A 14,196-nucleotide genomic window follows, 5' to 3' on the forward strand; every position below is an offset into this window, starting at 1 on the left:
CTCAGTACATGTCCTTGGCATAAAGAGGCATTTGCTGACCTAGCACTGCAGAATGTAGTGAATGGGTCCATATTTCCTTAGCACACCCTTCAGAACTGAGTCATCTCTACTTCAGTCAGGAGTTTTCAAATAGAAGTAATTTTGGAGCTTCTTGCAAAGTATCCCTTGTTAATTTGTCATGTCTAACAGTCTTTGCACTCAACAAGTTAGGGTTTAGTGCAGGCGTGAGCAAACTTGTTCCGTAAAGGGGCAGACAATAAATATTTTAGGCTTCTTGAACTATACAGTCTCTGTCACAGTAACTCAGTGCTGCTGGTGTAGCACAATAGTAGCTGTAGACAATACATAAATGAATGGGTGTGTCTTATTTCCAATAAAATTTCACTTATAAAAAACAGGCAGTGGGCTGGATTTTGTCTGCAGGCCATAATTTTCTGCTCCTTACTCTAGTGATTGTACGGTTCTTTTGTGAAATTATTTCTAAAAAATAAACAAAAAAGAGAGAGGAAAAAAGAAAGAAAAAGAAACATTACCTCACAATGCCTTATTAAAGCCTTGGATTTTCAACAGTTAGCTCATAAATGAGTTTTTGACCCAAACTATAAACTGTTTCCTACAACTCCTTTTAAGGTATACCAAAATAATCTCAAGAGTTTCTTCAAATTACTTTTCACAATATATTTTAAATATTTTTTATTAATTATCTTTTCTAAAATTAATGGTATTAGGATAAACAGTTTTTTTTCTCTCTCTGACATCAGTATATTGGAGGTCATCGAAGGTCACTGATCTTTGTACAGTGGTTCAGACAAGGATCTCTCATAATCAGTCCCTGCTTGCAGCTATAGCCAAGTCTAGTACATCTGTTTCTTTGCTTTAAAACCGAAAATTGTTTTTAAGCTTTAAATAGTTAAAAATAGTTTTAAAGTTTTTTGACTAAACTAAATAAATCCTTTCTTACAAAAACTACTTTTACAACTAGGTCAAAAAAGAATGTCCTATCAATGTGGTCATAATCACAGTTCATATTGTTTAAACATGGTCTAAATTTGTAGTCACCCAGCTTTTTAAGGGAAAGACTTAGAATGCTGCTGTGACTGCAAGGACATTTTACCAACCCATTTCATATTCCTTTTAACTAGTAGCCCATTTAAGAAATAGTTGACATATAACTAATAAGACACTGCCTTGAAATGGCTCTGTGAAATGATTTGGCATGCCAAAATTTAATTGTGCCTTCAACTTACAAGTGCCCAATGATTCACATAACTAAATAGATATTATAAAAGCACCACAGGTATTTATAGGCATCAGAGGGCCTTGTGCCTATGCCTGGATGAACTAGAGGTCTCTGATAGCCATTGTTCACCCTAATGTTTTCTGCCTTACCTATCTCATTATTCCAGGAAATCGGCCTGTTTCCTTCCTCTGAGACCTACACTCTGAATAAATTTGACGAGACTTAACAAAATAAAATATTAACATAACACTTCACATTCAGAAAGCTATGCCTTGCTCTATCACTTCATTTATGCCTCATTCAAAGCCCAACTTCTCAGGAAAATCTTCTCTGTCAGTTCTACCTAAAGTATCCTCTCCTGTTTTCCCATCACTCTCCATTCCCTTTTTTTTTTTTTTCTTGCTTTATTTTATCAAAAGCACTTAGCACTATTTGATAGTATGCTTACATATTTATTTACTTCTTTACTATTTGTCTTCCTCATTTAATTCCATTAGGGCAGCATGGCCATGTAGCAGGTGTTTAATAAATATTTGTTAAATGAATAATTAGATAAACCTTATCTATTGGAGATGTGTATATTAGTGCCCTAAATTAGAAATGAGAAAATTGAGACTCTTTATGCATAAATGAATGTTTAAGACCATGTAGCTCATTATTAAGGTTTCAGACACTTATTCCTTAAAAACTCTCACTTTACTATGCCGCCTTATCCTCCCCAACCTGAGATGGGTCAGAGACAGATATATGGAGACTGGATAGAAGGCAAGAAAAGGTTAGAGCTGTATCTCCTCTCTCAGAGGCTGGGAATAGTGTGACAAGTGGAGGAGAAGAATAGACTCATCTCTTAAGCAGAGGAAAGATTTCTGCCAGGGAAACTTATGCACTCTTAACCCTCACACTTGTTTTTATTCTCTCCAATGAATATTGCTTTATTTCCTAACTAGAATGATACACATTGATAATTGTGACCAAAGAAATGGGTAAACACTTAGAGGCTATAAATTTATAGTCTGAATATGAGTTTACATGGATTTAAAGGAATGCTAGTTTAAAACAAATTTCATAAGAAACATGATGCATCATATTCTGATAGATCTTTAAGAAATTGATTAACATTATTAGTGCACCCTGAAGAGGATAGGTGTCATAGAGTAAACTTTATTCTTGCTATATAACTTAGTATGCATCTGTTTGTTTTCACTAAAATATAAATATTAAAGATATACCCTCAGCTATGCATTATTAGAGGTGGTAGCATAGAGCAGTGGTGAAGAATGTGGCTTTGGATTCAGAAGGGTATACATCCATAGTTTATGAAGTCACAGACATTGGGCAAAACAACCATTTTAAATTGGTATCTTCAATTAGATTACAAAACTCAATACATGTAATGAGTTTAGTACACTACATGACACATTGTAAATCCTTACTAAAGGTTAGGTATTCCTGTTCAAATAATCAAATGCATATGTAAATGCTGAAATAACACTAAATTAACCACAGTAAAGCTCTACACAGATTGTTGACTTTTTAAACACTTTCATTGTCACATGCAGTAAATGAGGAGTGCTTATATTTGGAGAAGAAGGGGTGGAATTATGAGTCAAGAATTCTAATTAATGTAAAAATAAAAGAATTTATGGTGTCACTGTGTGTGTAGTGCCTTGATTTATCATTTATTGAGGCCAAAAATTATTTTAATTTGGCCTTCATGATTTCAATATTCTTTTCAGACATTTGACTCTATAAGTTGCTTAATAGAATAAATATATGCAACTTGTTCAGGGAGCATGATCTACATTTCAAAGTAAAAGAAGTCTAAAAAAAGTTACTTGGTGAGAGTATAGAGAGGAAATTTAGCAGTGCATATCATACAACCTCATAAAATACCTCTGAGTAAGAGAACATTCAAGCAGCATAATATCCTGACATAAAGCATTTTGAAATTCCAATTTCAGGTGTTCTGCCAGAGAGATGAAATCCTTCATAGGCACAATGGCATACATATATATCTCTTACCATGTCATGGGTTATCAAGACTATAATGGTCCATTTACTCAAAAATATTTTGTGAATAACTAACACTCTGCTAGCCACATGGGCAGATGTGAAGACTAGGACACAGTCCTTAATATCTGGCTGAACATAACCAGGTGAAGAAGTACATCCACATCTGTACTAAATTACCTTTTCCATGCTCAAAATCTAAGATAAATTCCTCCTAGGATTTTTGTTGTTGTTCCAGTTCTATGAATGAAACATGTTCTCTTTTGCCTCTGAGCCTTTGTTCATGTTTTCCTTCTGCCTGTGATGCTCCTTTCCACTGCTACTCTTTTTGTTTTCCTGGTAGACCCTGCTTAGCTTTGAGGTTTCAGATGAGATATCACCCCTCCATGGAAACCTGGAGGTTATTTCAGCTGCTATGGTTATATAGAACAATCCATACTTCCTAGAACAGCAGTCCCCAAACTTTTTGGCACCAGGGACCGGCAGCATGGAAGACAGTTTTCCTACGGATTGGTGGTGGTTGTGGGGGGAGGGGATGGTTCAGGCCGTAATGTGAGCCATGGGGAGTGGCAGATGAAGCTTTGCTCACTTGCTGCTCTCCTCCTGCTGTCTGCGGCCCAGCGGACCCTGTCCTAGAATAATGTTTATCACAGTTTTATTGCTAATAGCATGTTAACTTTCTCTCCCCTACTAGCTTCTATGCTCTATGAGGAGAAGGACTACACAGGCTTTCATTCAGCACAAGAGACTCTACTCAATAAATATCTGTTGAATGAATGAAAAAAATAAATAAAGTAATTTATTTTCTGGGAAGACTAGGGAGTTTATATTGAATAGTGACCTTTCATGAGGCTCTTAAGGCTCTAATAGGAGTTTATCAGGCAGGATAAAGGAGAAGGGCATTTATAGACAGAAAGAAAGCATTTTTATGGTCTAAAGGATCTTTTCCAAGTTTGAATTGGAAAACTTCCTTGTAGAGAATAATAGTTTGTGAAAGACAGATTGTAAAGGGCTTGGTATAATATGCAAAGGCATTGGGATCAAGATGGTTGAAGCATCACAGTATCATAGAAATTCTGTGTCAACTATTGGGTGATTCAGAAAGAAAAGAACATTTAAGTTAAATAAAATTTGTACAGGTTTCATTATTGTAGGATTTCTCAGAGCTATTTGCTATACCAATGTACTACATAATGGACTTTATACCGTGAAGTTTATAGTTTATATAGAGTGTCCTTAACATATGTATCTAAGGAGAACTTCTCTTTTCCATGGAGCATCATGAAGAATGTACATACACAAAACACATTCTGGGAATCAGTAGTGTAGTTCAAGGTTCTGAACTGGGGTGGGTTTATTTTTTTACCCCAGGGGACATTTGGCACTGTCTGGAGATATTTTGGTTGTCACAACTGTGCAGGTTAGGAGCTGCTACTGATTTCTACTGAGTCAAAGCCAGAGATCCTGCTAAATATCCTGCAATGCTCAAGACAGCCCCCATAACAAAGAATTATTCAGCCCATAATATCAATAGTGTCAAAGTTGAGAAAATCTAGTGGAGTAGAAAAAGCAACCATTGTGGATTCAGAGAGGACTTGAAGTCTTCATTTTGCTGCTTAACTGTTGAATTTTAAATTATTTAATCTGACTAGGCCTCAGATTCTTCACTGGAAAAATAGAAATTAAATTAATTTTGAGGGTAAATGTTTGAAGAAAAGTAATGTGTATGAAATTGTACAGTGGGATAATCTGCCTTTAGAACAGTCATTTAATAGATGAAAACTGTGATAGCTAAATGGTGTTGTTTATTTGTTTGGCTGTTCAGTGCACACCCAGGAATCCTACTTTTTCTGCAAACTCTACTCCAGGGACATACCAGTATGTTGTGTCTCAAGCTGGTTCTAACTTAGGACCCTGTACCAGTAGCCACAATTAGAATCCTGAGAATGAGCAGATGATCCAAACCAGAATATTAATGCCTTTCTCAAGGATTCCAAACTTGATAAAAAAATAACAATCTTGCTCCCTTGTCAAGAGATTGAGCTACAGTTATATTGGATATGACTAAAACTCTTTTATAGTAAAAGAGTTTAAAGCTGTTATTGAGCAGAAAGCATATATAAGAGGTGTAGATGGAAAGACTGAATTTAAGCTCTGTATCCAATCATCTCTGAAGACTCCAGCATCATTTGAGGTAACAAAAGCTTCTATTTTTCTTTAGTTAGCTCATTGGGTGTCTGTCACTTGCAACCAAAAGAGTCCTGAAATACACAGATACAATTATTATTCATTCTGTAGGAAATGGAGAGTTCTCATGTTTTCTAACATACATTATAATAGTGTTATCCTATGCAACTGTCTTAACTTCCTCATAAAATAGATTGCCTTAGAGAAAAATATTAAAATGTTTCATAGAAATTAATGCAAATCATATTATTGAATTAAAATATTAAGGATTCCTTAAGTTAGTTATGGGATTTTGTCCAATGTACATTAACTTTTCAAGACCAGGAGATTTCAAACTTGTGGTAATAATAATCTTTCATTCTATTTTAAAAATTTAGTTTCTAATTTTAGTCATATAAGGCTAGTAGTACTTGTATAACTTGTGCTGACTTTCCCAAAAAAATTCTGGTAAAGCAAAAAAAAAAAAAAAATTAAGGTTGAAAATATTATGACTATAAATATTATATACTCTAAATGTAGAATAATAAAACAATTTTTAGCTATATATAGCAGATTTGTTTATTAGGTATGTGACTACTATGTTCCAGTTACTATGTTGAAAAACTGATAAGTTTATCTTAATGATGAAGACAAATAATGAGGTAAAACCCTTGTATTTTTGTACCATGAGGTAATAAGAAATTGTGATATAAATATAAGTACAGGCATACCTCGGGGAGATTGTGGGTTCAGTTCCAGACCACCACAATAAAGCAAATATTGCAATAAAATGAGTCACTTGAATGTTTTTGTTTCCCAGTGCATATAAAAGTTATGTTCACCCTATATTTGTAATCTGTAGAGTGTGGAATAGCATTATGTCTAAAAAAATGTACATACCTTAATTAAAAAAATACTTAATGCTAAAAAATGCTAACCATCATGTGAGTCTTCAGCGAGTTATAATCTTTTTGCAATAATAACATAAAAGATTACTGCGGGCTTCCCTGGTGGCGCAGTGGTTGAGAGTCCGCCTGCTGATGCAGGGGACACGGGTTCGTGCCCCGGTCCGGGAAGATTACACATGCTGCGGAGCGGCTAGGTCTGTGAGCTATGGCCGCTGAGCCTGCGCGTCCGGAGCCTGTGCTCCGCAACGGGAGAGGCCACAACAGTGAGAGGCCGGCGTACCGCAAAAAAAAAAAATTACTGCTCCCAGATCACTATAAAAATATGATAATAGGGCTTCCCTGGTGGCACAGTGGTTAAGAATCTGCCTGCCAATGCAGGGGACACGGTTTCGAGCCCTGATCTGGGAAGATCCCACATGCTGCGGAGCAACTGGGCCTGTGAACCATACTACTGAGCCTGCGCGTCTGGAGCCTGAGCTCTGCAACAAGAGAGGCCGCGATAGTGAGAGGCCCGCGCACCACGATGAAGAGTGGCCCCTGCTCACCGCAACTAGAGAAAGCCCTCGCACAGAAACGAAGACCCAGCACAGCCAAATATAAATAAATGAAATATATATATATATGATAATAATGAAAAAGTTAGAAATATTGGGAGAGTTACCAAAATGTGACACAGAATCACAAAATGAGCAAATGTTTTTGGAAAAATGTCTCTGATAGACTTGCTTGATGGAGGGTTGCTACAAACTTTCAATTGTAAAAAACGTGATATCTGTGAAGCACAATAAAATGAGGTACACCTGTATACAGGTAGTCAGGGAAGGCTTTTCTGAAGAAAGAAGATTAAAGCTGCTATCTGAAATTAGGGAAGTTAGGCAGGTAGAATTGCAGGAAGAGTACATCAAGAAATTCAAATACTTGATACAAAAGTCCTTAGGGAATTAGATTGTTGCACTGGTGAAATAGAAGAAAGGTTAGGGTGGCTAGAGAAAAGCATGGGAAAACTGGGTACAAAATAAATAATAAACTTTAAAATTTGTGTCATTCTGGCCATTAAGTGGTATTCACACAAGCCTTCCAAAACAAACAAACGAGCAAGTGAGGAAGCAAACAAAAAATCAGCATTCTCTATAAGACATGAGCAGGACTTAGTGTTCCATAGCATACTAAACTATTCAGAATACAAACCAAAATGACTCTACATACAAAAGACATATATCATAATAAATAATGTTAAATATATATCATAAGATATCATATTGACATGTCATAATGAAAAGATGATTAACAGATACTAATTAATTCTGAGCTACATAGATGTTGAAATTATCTGACAAAGACTATAAAGAACAAATATAAATAAGAGCAAACACATCAAAGGAATTAAGACACACCAAGTTCTGGCAGAGAAATATAGGAGAAGTAAAGGTAAGTTTTAGAATGAAAAATAATGGATTAGTCTTCATAGAAGAATGGGACTTTTACATCCAAAAAATGTGAGTGAACCTGAAGATATAGCAATAGAAATTATCTAATCTGAATAACAGGGAGGAAAAAATTGAGGAAAAAAATGAACACAAAGCATTAGGGACTTATGGGTAATATCAAAGTTTAATATTTGTATTATTATAGTACCAGAAGAAAAGAAGAGTGTGGTGAAGAAAACTTCCAAACTTTGTGAAAGTGATGAATCACAAATTTAAGAAGCTCAGAGAACCTCAAACAGTATTTAATCAAAGAAACCTCTGTTAAGGTATATTGCAATCAAACTGCTGAAAACTAAAGGCAGAACACTTTAGAGCAACTACTAAACACATCATACAAATAATAAAATATTTAACACAAAGCTAAATGAAATAATAAAAATTTGCAGGCAATTCAAAGAAAGAAACATAAAACAATTGTAAAATAAAGAGAAAAATAGAAAACAAACAGTAAAATCCAAAAAAAAGTAAAATCCAAACATTCTAATAGCCATATTAAATATAAATTGTGTAATCATATTAATTAAAAAGAAAAACAGACTGTGAGAATATATTTTTAAAATGGTAAGTTAGCCTTTATTGAAGTTAATTGTTTTTTCTCTGAGAAATGCAATAAGAGTAGGAAATGACAATCAACAGGGTAATGAAAATTAAAATATCAAAATGAGATATCACCAAATACCAACTCAAATGAAACAATAATGACAACAATGCTCTGACAATACTATTTGCTGGTGAGGAAGAGCAGCAATTGGAAAGCCAAACATTGTTGGTGAGAATGCCATGTGATAGAGTTACCATGGAAAACAGTTTGGCATTTTCTTTTAAAGTTAGATATACATTTACCATAAGAATTTGTGATATCATTTGTAGATATTTACCATAGAGATGAAAGCTTACATTCACACAATATTTGTACATTATGTTTATAGAAGTTACATTAATAACAATAAAATCCAAATGTCCTTTGCTGAATGAATGGATAAACAAACTGGTGCCTTTGTACAATGAACTACTCCTCACCCATAAAAAGGAATGAACTATAGTTACACACAACAACCTGTGTGAATCTCAAGGATATTATGCTGAGTAAAAGAAGTCATTCTCAAAAGGTTAATTAATCTATGATTCCTTTACATTACATTCTGAAAATGGCAAACTGCAGGAACAGAAAACCGATCAGTGGTTGCTAGGGGTTAGGCACAGAGGAGTTGGAGTTCAAAGGAGTAGTACTAGGTAAGGTGATAGAACTGTTTTATATCCCAATTATGATAGTAGTTACATGGATCTAACCATGTGTTGAAATTCATAGAGTGGTAAACAAACAAAAAAAAATTAGTTTTACTGAAAAAAGAAATTGAAGAATATGAGAAAGTTTGTTTGGTTGTACTTTATCAAGTTTATACACAGGCATAAATTTTGTTAGAAAAATATAGATTTGAAAGAAAATTAAAGTGTTTAGTGAGAAATAAATGCAAAACAGTGCAAGCAGTTTATACCTGACAGGAAATTTTGCAAAGAACGTGAATATAACAGTTTTAATTAACCCTAAGTTATGAAGAGCTCTTGCCAATTCTTTTTTTTTTAAATTGATACCCAAATTAAAAAATGGTTAAAACCATATTAAGGCCATTCACAGGAAATGGAAATACAAATGGTTAATATGATATGAAAAATGTTTTAATCTGCAATCAAATAAGCATAAATTTAAGAAGTGTGAGAAGTATGCCTAACAAAATGACAGATAGATATAGATGTGTACAAGTGCATATATGTATGTGTCTCTGTGGAGGAATCTATGTACTTATCTGTGGACGTGAGCAATTGAAATGTGGAAAAGCAGACACATATATGTTGTCAGTAGGAATTTTAAATTGGTACAATAATTCTTGGAATATTTATGATAAGTCTTAAATATTTTCAAAAAAGTGAAGGAACTCTACTTCTGGAAATCAAATTTTGTCTAATCATCAATGTAGACAAAAATGTAGCTTTGGGATTTTCAACTGTGGATTTACTTATAATATTGAATAATTCAATGAGATTTAAATAACCATTAATAGAGGTTTGATAAAATAATAATAATAATGCAAGCAGCTATTGAAATGATGTTGAGAAATATATTTACTTAAAAGGAAATAATCACCATAACAGATTTTTAAAAATTAGTTACAGAATATAAAGACATTTTGATAATATTTTCTAAATACTATTTATATATTTCTTAATTTGTACACTACCCCAAATAGTACAAATCATGTGCATTAGGTGTTACTTCTTTCACTCTTCTCTACAGATCCACTCTCCACCCTCTCCTCTCTGCCGTGGGACTACACCAATGGGCTCCCTTGTGCCCTGGCTTCCAGCTGGTTGGGCCAATCTAAGACACTGACTAAATTGGAAAGGAGGGAGAAGATTGAAAGTGTTTGTTCCTCAGCTCTCTCCTTGAGGACTATGATTTGATAGTAGTTATATGACTTGACCAAAGGCTATAACTCCTGTCAAGTATTTAAACACTATACTCAGAGTTTACACAAACTTCCAATAACCACTGCCTCCTATTCAGGCTCAAGAGATATGATGGTTTCACACTCGTCTCAACCCTGGAGTTTTTCAGCTTCCCTTGTCATTAACCTGAAGCCTTTGTAAGTAGTTTATTTGTTAAATTCTGTCAATAATCATCTCACTTTAATACTAGATATTTCCTGTCAGGATCCTGAACATTACCTTCACTAAAACATTAGCAGAAGTTATCCCTTGCTATGGAAAAGTATTTATTTATTTATATTACTTTTATGTGGATTTACTTCTATGTATGTATTTTCTGTGTTATTTACTGTTATGTGTGTCATGTGGATTTTTGTAACTACAAAAGGAAAAAAATATATAATTTACTACAATAATGTTTGTCAAACTACTTATTGTGAGAGATTACTTGTTTTTTAATCTGTCATGAGTATAGAGTTTTATAAAATATAATGAAGGTAATTATAAAAATTTAAATTAAAAATACATATACAAGCCCACATCTTTTATATTTAAATTCAGGAGACATAAAATTGTTCTGTTAAATTGCTATAAACATTTCTAAATATTTTAATTTATGTTTGTGTACCTACATCTGTTTGCAGACCACAATTTTGGTAGTGTTGGTCTAAAATATGATCAAGATGATGCCTGTATCTCTGTCTGTATCTATAGCCATATATTTTATCTATTTAAATCTATATCTATCTATCTATACATAGGTATAGTTAATGATGCCAAAACAGTACCTTGTCACCTATCAGGTACTTAATAAATATCTGATAAATATATGAATGAACATTAAAAAAAAATCAGTAACAAAATGCAGAATATACACAAACATACACAGTCTCTTTTACTACTAAAGTTTTAGAGAATATGGCTCTCTCATATACTGCCTGGAGCAGTATCTATACTGCACAGTACAGATAGGCAGAAACTATCTAAATGTTTAAATGAGCATACTTTTTGACCTGACAATTAAGCTTAACATTATTACTCACAAGACAAGAAAAACTGGAAAAATCAAATAAAGATCCAATCAAAAGGAAGAGTTTAAAATGCTTTCATAGAATCATAATAGAACACCAAGCTAACCCTAAAATAAAATTGTAGAAGCGTATATAATGTCATGGAAAGATAGAAATATTTAGCTAAGTGAAATATAACTTACAAGTATACAAAACAGAATGTCAAAATTTAAAGAATATTTTTCTGGAAAAATATAAAAACATTATGTTAAAGTTGTTATTTCTGTTACTGAGATTGTCATTTTATTTTATCCTTTTGCTAATAAACAATCTTCAAATATTGTCAATGAACCTGTAATTTGAAATTTAAAAGGTAAACACATACAGATAAAACTTTGTGAACATAGTTACAAAAAGTATACAAAAATAATAGCAAATAGAGGACATTAATATAAAAAGATTATGTTTAAGTAGAATGTAGTACATGAATGCAGAGGTGGTTAGATTAAAAAAAAATCTATCAACATAATCTCACATCCACAAATTAATAAAAAAAATGAAAAGTCATTTGATAAAGTACAGTAGCAGCTTAAAATAAAAACTCCAAAGAAAATAAAAATAGAAGACCATTAAAACTGACAGCAAACATGATTATAAATGTCAAACCACTAAAAGTATTTCCAGTAATATGAGGAGGTGGACAGGGCTACTGGCTAGCTTCATTTTTAAAATCAATAATCCTTTGGATGATCTAGTGAATGCAAAAAGAAAATGAAATAACATCAGAAAAATAGAGATAATACCCTATTTATGCTTAGAATATTAAAGACTAGTGAAAGCCATTAAAGTTAATGATCGACTTTCGTATGTTGGCTGCATACAAGGTAAACACATTAAAAAATAAAACCCTAGTTTTTTTCTATTCCAGCAGTAGTTACCTGGAAAAGCTGATAGAAATTTAATTTTTTTTTTCCATTCATAACCACAAAATCACCTAGAAGGTGCTCATGAGTGAATTTTGTAAGAATGGTCCAGAAGAATTGATGAAGAAAACTCTAGTCATCTTTTTGAAGGACATAAATAAGATTTCAACAAATGGAAAGTGATACTATGCTCTTAACCAGAGGCTTATTTTCTCAAAATTTACTGTACATTTAAAATAATTATGAAAGCAGATGGCTTGTGACATTTTTGTTGTTGATGTGTTTTTTGTTGTTGTTGGGGTGGAAGGTGGGGTGGAGATAAGATGACCTTAAAGATTTTAAGAAAGAATAAATGAATAAAAACCAAAGATATTTTTTGCTAAAGAACAATGGAGAAAAGGGACATGCTTTGCCAGATATTAGAAAATCTATAAATTTATGCAATAAAACTTATATGGAAACTGTAAAAAAGAATCAATGGAGCAAAATAGGAAATTCATAAAAATAACGTTCCAATGTTTATGATAACGTAAGTTAAGAAAGTTGTGTTATTCCAACTCAGTAGGTAAAAACGGACTATAAATTATTGTCATCAGGAATGCTACATGACTAATTAGAAGAATATAAAATTATTCTCCTGTTTTACACCACATACAAAAATAAATTCCCAATTATTCCCCTAGAACTAGGTTCAGACTCTTCAAGAACAGAACCTTACTTCAGAAACTTCAATTTTTCCCCTCATAAATTTTCCTCACAGAGAAGTTGATAATGCTGAGATTTTGAAGAATGAATTTAGAATAATTTGAGAAAATATAATAATTTGGAGTAAATAATATTTAAGTATTAAAAAATTCTGTAAGATTTCTCTGAAATTATATGCATAATGCATCATTAAAGGATAACCAAGACTTGAAACCTAAAACTATCAAACAAATGGAGACATATTTAATTATAAAAATAATTTAAAATAGTTTGTAGAAATACCATAGACAAATTAAAGGTACAAACAATAGAGTTGGAAAGACTTATTTCCACCAGCAAGCAGAGTATTAATAACTACAAAATAATCCAAAAACATATATGAAGCTGTTCAGACTAATCAGTACTCAAGAATATGCAATGTATAAAATTATTTCATTTCAGTAAAATTTCATTTTGAGCTTATTGTTAAAAAAATGTAAAGCTTAACAACCAAACAAAACCCTTACTGGTGAAAATATAAATTGTTACAGTGCATTTTGATATCAAGTGGTCAAAATCTATAAAATACTGAAATGTATATTTTCTTTGACAAGATGTCCCCAATTCAAGTATTCTTTTTCTTGTAAATAACAATTATATTGAATGATGCAAGTGGAATGATGTTTATTGAAGTAGTTATTACAGTATAATTGTAAAATACTTGAAACAAGTTGAATTCTCATCAGTAGTTGGATGGCTAATGTTCTTGAGGTACTTCTGTACCATAGAATATTAAAGGATAAGCATAACTAAGCCAAATGATTTGTAAGCATTTCTATGCAACATATTTGAATGATAAAAGCAAGATGCAAAAAATAATATACTTTTATGAATGAATGGCAAACTCTTATGTATGTGAATTTATGTTATAAGTTTGAACACACACACATACACACACGAATATAGAGAAAAATGTGGAAGGATTCATAGTGAGTCATTAACTAACACTACTTGGTGTTTAATGTGTGCAATGAAGAGGCAGAAACCAAACAAATTAGGAAAAAACAGAGTATCATACTACCACAAAATAGTAACAAGAAGAAAAAAATGTGAAAAAAAGAATATATAAGACAATAGAATTCCTTCATGAGTGTGGATGTGTGTCTGTACTTTGTGTTTGTGAAAACAATTTTAAAACAAAATAAGGATTACTATAAAATACATTTAGGAACAGCTGCTATTCCTTGTCTACATTTCTCTGAGTATCTTCTTTGTTTCTTTTGT

The 14,196-nt window shown here is 32.7% G+C and overlaps 1 protein-coding gene across 3 annotated transcripts in view; it reads right to left on the reverse strand.

The window, feature by feature from the left end:
- The window catches only part of LRRTM4 (leucine rich repeat transmembrane neuronal 4), an 882,815-nt gene that overhangs the window by 659,424 nt on the left and 209,195 nt on the right, over nucleotides 1-14,196 (reverse strand). The gene's annotated exons all lie outside the window — the stretch shown is intronic.

Source organism: Aethalodelphis obliquidens, unplaced genomic scaffold (genome assembly GCF_003676395.1).
Source record: "Aethalodelphis obliquidens isolate GAN/ISIS:26980383/991018 unplaced genomic scaffold, ASM367639v1 scaffold96, whole genome shotgun sequence".
NCBI lineage: Eukaryota > Metazoa > Chordata > Mammalia > Artiodactyla > Delphinidae > Aethalodelphis > Aethalodelphis obliquidens.